At 38.3% G+C, this 7,342-nt stretch overlaps 1 pseudogene; it reads left to right on the top strand.

Annotated features, from left to right (window-relative positions):
• Positions 1–633: 633 nt before the first annotated feature.
• Positions 634–7,342, top strand: part of LOC111812439 — an 11,614-nt pseudogene continuing 4,905 nt past the window's right edge.

The raw sequence follows: 7,342 nt of genomic DNA, 5'->3' as shown, positions 1-7,342 counted from the left end.
GTCTGCATCTTGTACAGCAATTAACCACTAGGAAGAATGTATGCAATGTGTTAATTATTGAAACTGTCCTACCAATTTGGTTTGAAACTGTCTCATTGTTATTTGTTTCTCAATAAAATTATGAAAAAAAATAAAATAATGTGTCTTGCCAATATGTAAAATGTGATAAAAGTAAGTTGTACCTCTGTGCTCCAAAGATTCAGTATAGCCTAGTCCTTCTAGGAAAAGCTGCTCTGGTGACTAGATGGAAGAACACAAGTGTCTTGGAGATTTCTTTGCCTTAGAGCTCAGGGCAACATTTTTCCAGGCAATTGTCTCTTTTGTCTATCTCCAAAGTTGATCAGTTTTACAGCACAATAGGGAATGTGCTCTGCTTCCAACTCACCCTTTTATGGAATAGTTACACTTTCTTGTATAGACGTTACTGTTGCTAGACTAATTATAACACATTTACAAATATTCAATCACTGTCCAAATATTCAATAGGAGTAAGTTCACGGTTTGCACAGTACATGAGATTCTCAGGAGATAAAAGTCATGTGCCTGTTTGAGGGTGAATAGACTGGTTGGATCTTGTCTTCCCTCTCTCTAAGAGCATCCACCTGTCATGGAGTAGTCTGCTCATGGGACGCTATGAGAGGGAAATCAATTAGAGGTAAGGTGGAAACATCCAATGCTCTCTCGCTTTGAATTCCAGATAGGAATTTCACAGTCAAGATCTCTTACTGCTTTACCCACTGGTAGACGTTTGATTCATAAACACTAAAAAAGAGCTGTTTAACATTTTTCTGCACATATGTGTGCCCTGTGTGCACATTACAGCCAAAACAGAATGCAGAGGAAGCATCACTTATGACACTTTTAAACTAGAATGATACTGTAAAAGAAAAATGGTCAGATTTTGTTTGTATTAAGGAAGTCATTGTTATCTAGTTTTGAAATGTAGACATGAGCTACAGGAGACCCAGGCAGATCAGGTGTCTAAGGCATTCACTGTCTTGGAGTTTAAGGACAAGACAGGGTTAAGCATAGCCTCAGCCACCATTACTGAAAGTAAGGTTTCCCCTATTTGCCTCTCTTGTCTGAAAGGTGTGGACATCTAAAACAGCTATAATCCAGGCCTCTACAGGGCTCCAACCCATTCTTATGTAAGCTTTTCAAGAACAATACCTTTAAAGAAAGAAAAAGTCAATTTGGAACTTCCAGAGTACATGTGCCTTTTTCTCTCTGACCTAAAACAGATAAAGTCAGATCTTAGAAGACCTTTAGATGATCCTGATAAATACATTGATGTCTTTACAGGACTCACTCAAACTTATAAACTAGATTGGAAAGATGTAATGTTAATCTTAAACCAAGCTTTGACTTCTAATAAAAGGCAGGCAGCATTACAAGCTGTTATTGCATTTGGAGATGAATATTATATTCAAAGACCAGAAGATAGATAACCATTGGAACTACCTGCTCCCACTGGAACCCAAATAGTCAGATCCCTGGTGGCCTAATAGCCAGACAGAAAACTGAAAAAGACATTTTCTTTTTCTTCTTTTTTTTTTTTTGGCAGAACCGGGGATTGAACTCAGGCCCTCGAGCTTGCAAGGTAAGTGCTTACTCCACTGAGCTATCTCCCCAGCCCTGACAATTTCTTTTAAGTGTGTATTGTTTAAGGTCTAAAAAGAAGTAAAACAAAGCCTTCTTGCTATTTTAAATTTTAGCTGTTTTCCAGGAGAAAGATAAACATCCCTCTGACTTCTTAGAATATTTAATAGAGGAACTGGGAAAGCAAACTTTCCTAGATCCTAATTCAGTAGACAGATAGATGACTCTTACAGGTAAGTTCATTACTCAATTAGCTCCAGATATTAGAAAAGAGCTACAAATGATAGCTTTTCCTCCAGACAACTCACTTGATACTGTATAGGACACCAAGGAAACAACTTCCTATAATTGGAATTGGGAGAAGACCAGGGAGAGAAAGCAATGAGATCAAAATGGCTGCCTTTGTTGCAGCCTCAAAGCAGACCCTAAGTCTGATTCTCTGGGCTCCAAGAAGATCTCAATGACAATGAGGCTCATCTGCTGATGAGGTTCATCTGCTATTGCTAACAGAGGCCAGGCCAGCATAAGAGGGACTGCCTTAAGAGGCCCACAAGTCATGCCCTGACTGCCAAGGTAGCCACTAGAAGTGAGACTGCACTCTGAGGCGGAGGCCCCAGAGCTCAGACTCAGCTTCCCAGGTGGTCCAGTAGGACTGAAGGGCCCTGGGAATGCCTCCTCCCTCTGGCCAGACTGTTATCTCTACCTGCCATCTACCACAGAGGAACCCTGAGTAATCACAACTAAAGGAAAAACCTAGCCTATTGCTGTATATTGGCACAGGTCTCTTTGTCCTTCTCCAACCCTGACTTTCCTTCCAGTCATCATACCTCAGTAGAAACAGACTTTAGAAGATATATTGCTTTAGCTGTAACTGAGATACTACAATATATTCAGGTTGCTTACTAATCAAGATTATGCTGAGACTGATGTTTTACAAACGTAATATATTTTGTTCATGTGTAAGACATAAAAAGGTATTTCACTAGGTAAAACAGGTTCCCAAGGACAGATATAATTCTGTCAGCATAAAAAAGTTCTAAAGACACTGGGTACACAAGGGGAACTGCCAAGGGATTTTTCCTTTTAACACTGTGGTTCTGAGTTTTATTACAAGGGAAGCTATCTTCACGTTCCTTGGGCAGCACTGATAGCCCTCAAAAATGCTTCTTCTATCAGTCTAATCCTGTGTCGGGAAATCCACTACAGGGGAAGTTGCCCTCACATTCCTTTGGCAGGGCTGCCTGCAGGATGCCTTAAAACCAAGAAGTTATACCTTATTCAGTGGACCCCAGATATCTGACACAAGCTGCAGAAGTTAGAAAGGTTTACAGGAATTAATTATCTGAGTTGAGGTGTTTCATAGTAGAAAGGATACAGAATGGACTTTTAGATGGAAAATGAGAAGGCCAATCAGGAAGTAGGAAAAATTATGCTTCCCTGGATCCAAACAGAGAGAAGAGACATTTCAACCAAAAATGTCCAAAGTTGATAAAGAAGGAAAAAGGAAAATGTTTATGATGAAGTTGGGGAAGTTTCAGATTTATGTGGTCATGGGTCTTCCCCTCTCAGCCTGAGGGAACCCATGTCAACTGCCAATATAAGGAGAAAGCCTGTTAAAATTTTAATAGATGTATATGCAAATTTATCAGTAGCTACCCAGCCATAGCCCACTTGCAAACTGGAGAGTACTCAGTGCTCTCCCTAGGTCTGACAATTCACATATCCCCAGTAACGGTAGAGTTGGTGAGACATAAGAATAGGCCAGTTTATTCGAGACAATAACCAGTGGGATTAAACCCCAAATTTAAGACATCTCTAATTGACCTACAAAACGTTCTGACTAGTGTTTTTATAATTACAAACTTTAAAAGGTTATTACATTCCAGATCCTTCTGCTAATGCCACTAGCTATTCAAAAGTTACCAAATCAATGGTATATAAAATGCTGATGTCCCCTGGATCCTATCTTTATCACTTTTATTGCAAGTCATTACTGTCTACTTGGTGAAAATAATTTTTGACTATTCATGATTATACTGCTGATGTTATTATTTGGCCCATGAATGCTTAATAGTTTCTTTGGCTTTGTCTTCTCCAGATTCCAAGCTGTAATGAAAATGCCTGATGTCTATTGAGGGCCCTGTGGAGGCAGAACAAGGTAGAACCTGTGGAGAGTATCTCTGACTGCCAATCAACAACAACAACTCCTGTCAGCCTGAAGAAGCCAGAATCTCCCATGGTTCCCTCACGGCAGTTTTCAGTTATTTCTTCAGAGGGGAGAATGTTGTAGGCAGCTGAATTAGATAGAAATATTATATGCAGTCAGACAGAGCCAGGCCCTCAAGGAAACAGGATGGAAGACAAGGTGACTTTACAACTTGAAAGAGACAGACACTCCCTATGGGCCAGACCTCAAGACAAAAGAGGAAACATACAGCTACATACTTCCCTAGGGATGGGCATCAGGTATTGATATTCCAAATGGGTATCAATCACCTTGAAAGAGCAAATGAGTCACTAGCCCAACTCCCAACAGGAAGAGACCCTGTCCATATCCATGCCCGCTTGCTACATGACTTGCTTCCCCATTTGGTACTGGATTTAATCAATTTTACCTGAGCAATGGTGCTTGTAACCTCATTGGTTGACAATAGTTTTGTCTCACCTCATGCCCAACTAAGCAAGTTTCTATGTCTTCTCCACCACCTAAGACCTGCTTCACCACATGGTTTTCCTCTATAAAAGTCCCTGGAAGAGACAGCTTCCTGGGGACCACCCACTCGGAGCCCCTCTCCTGTCCCTCTCTCAGAGAGAAGCTTTCTTTCCCTCAATAAATATATTTGGCTCATAACCTCCATTTGTTCCTAAAATTCATTCTTCAGTTTTGGAGAACAATGACTAATCTCAGGTACCTTTTAGATTGGGAGATCAGTTTTTCTCCCTGTGTCATTCGGAGGTTTTCCTGTATCACTGTTACTCCCTTTCATAATGCTGTGGCAGAACTGACTGCATGTGGATGAATTTGTGTGATTCAGCTCTTTGGTCATGAGATACACATTATTATTATTCATCTTTCTTCAGTTGAACAAAAATTGTTATGGCAATTTTCTTTTATTTTTAATTTTATTTATTTATTTATCTCTGTGTGTGTGTGTGTGTGTGTGTGTGTGTGTGTGTGTGTGGCCAGCTCAGCCCACCTGGGGGCGGGACTAGCTGGCATGTGGTGCTGGGGGATTGAACTGCGGTCCCTTTGCTTTGCTAAGTTTGTTCTAAGTAGGTGCTTTAGACCACTGAGCCATCTTACCAGCCCCTGTTATGGCAATTTCCATCTTTTTGGCAATCTGCGCTAGCTAATTTCCCAGGTATTACTGACTGCCATTATCTTTCAGATAAATTAATACAATTTCCTTCTCTTACACCCTTTATCTTCCCTTCAAAAATAAGTTTAGTCCTTATAGCAGGTGGCATTTCCATCTTCATGGATAGATGGGCTTCTGGTCTGGGAGGTTATGTAACAGCTTTCTCTTAAAAAAAACAGGACACAGTTTTCTCTTCTGCACAGAAGACTGAATTACAAGCAGTAAGAGGGATACTGCAAGACCATTCCTTCACTTCTGATAACCTATTTTCAGACAGTGCTTTTGTGTGTGATGTAATGAGTTACGTTGAAACTGCCACTGTATACACTAGTGAAGAAGGTCCTTTTCATTTACTCCACAATCTTCAGATTGTCATACAATCACACCACATTCTTTGTTTTATTGGTCACATACACTCTCATTCTCAATTTTCAACCCCTCACTGAAGGAAATACTAGTATAGATAGATTGTTGGGTGCTGTGGCTATTGCTCCCTCAGATGCTATTCAACATGTTTCTGCATCTCATACCACTTTTCATCAAAATGCTTCTACCTTACACAGACTATCTTTATTTGACTCAAACATGGACCTGGGAAATTGTTAAACTATGTTCTTCATGTATAAAACACTATTAACTTTTTAAATTATACAAAAGATGAAAGTACAGCAACAGAAAGACAATTCCATCAAATAAAAGCAAAAGGGATAGGAAGGGTCCTTTGGAGAGATCTCCATACTGGACAATGGAAGGGACCCAGTCCACTACTAACCTGAGGGAGAGGGTATGCTTATGTTTTTCCAGAGAATGCTAAACAATCCATTTGGGTACCAAAGTATGCTGTCAGGCTATAGCATGAATCCAGATCTAGAGAAATTAATAATGAGGAGGCCAGATCCATCACAGGGCCTATTGAAGGAACTGACAAAATGGAAATCTAAGTTCTAAATAGATGGTAAAATATATAAAGATAGCTGAGCTAAATTGCACTAGTGTTAGGAAAAAAAATACAAAATATGCATATTAAAGACAAGATTTTATTCCTTCCAAAATATTCTACAAAGAGATCTCTACTTATTGACAAATAACAAAATATGACTAGTCTATTTATAATTATAAATTTCTTTCTTTTTTTTTTTTTTTTTTTTTTTTTTTTTTTTTTTTGCGGAACTGGGGATTGAACTCAAGCCTTGGTGCTTGCCAGGAAAGTGTTTATTCCACTCAGCCATTTCCCCAGCCCCTATAATTATAAATTTCTTTAAAAATTACAATAGGATTACTATAAATTAATCAGGCTACGAATATATAGCCGAGTACACTCATAACTTCATTAAGATGGTTATTTGTACATATGGTGTATTAGTCTATGTTTGTATCATTCTGTGAACAGCTGTCCCACCCTCTTTTTTTTTCATTTTTGGTCATTTATTCATACTACAATTTGGAATATAGACCTAAAAGCAGGCTTTTCCTAAGTTACCAGCTGATGTAAGTCATATCAAAATCAGTTTATAAACAGTTTACTAAAAAGATTAAATTAATTAAGCAAAAGTTCCTTCGAGTATGGAGAAATTATTCAGAGAAGAGTCCTGTTGATGAATGAGAGGTGTGGCCAAACTTTTTGTTCATTAATGAGCTCCCAATAATTTCAATAGTTTCTTGGGAGACACCCTCAATAAATTGGTCATTGGTTCGGAGATAAAAGTCTTTCAGAAAAATTACAATTGAGTTTTCTCTTAAAAATGGTTTTAGTATTCAACTAAATTAAGAAACAAAGATTTGCCCATGTGTATGGTAACTCATGATTGTTTATTTCATGGTGTCTTAAGTATATTCATGATTCCAAGTGTGCACGTCTTCTAAAGTGTTAAACAAAGATTGCTTATTGTGATTTCTTTCAAATTTCTAGTCTGCACCCACAAAAAAAGAATGGAGGAGAAAAAGAAAAAGCCTTGTGATGTATATCCCATTAGTTAGATAAAAAAATTCTTATGTATTTGACAGAGAAGATTGGTTAAAAGGGATATGTCATGTTAAAAGGAAAATGTAAACATGTCACAAAAAGTCACAGGATTGTCCTGCCACAATGTTGTATATAGCTTGATTTCTAACTTCTGTTTTTAAATATTCTATAGCGATTTAAATATTAGAATATCCATGGTTGTTGGAAAATAATAGTTTCATTTTATGTCTAAGGTGTTTGTTATCCAGACAGATAATAATGTTAAGTTTATTGCGTCTTTTACTAGGTAATAATGTCATTAAGCTTCTCTTCTGGATGTTTAACAACTAAAGTTGGGGGCCAGGGAGATGGCTCAGTGGAATAAGTGATTGCCTGGCAAGAGCAAGGGCTTGAGTTCAATCCTCGGTTCTGAAAAAAAAAA

Source organism: Octodon degus, unplaced genomic scaffold (assembly GCF_000260255.1).
Source record: "Octodon degus isolate 3935 unplaced genomic scaffold, OctDeg1.0 scaffold00124, whole genome shotgun sequence".
Lineage (NCBI taxonomy): Eukaryota > Metazoa > Chordata > Mammalia > Rodentia > Octodontidae > Octodon > Octodon degus.
This window is presented reverse-complemented; position numbering and strand designations above follow the sequence as displayed.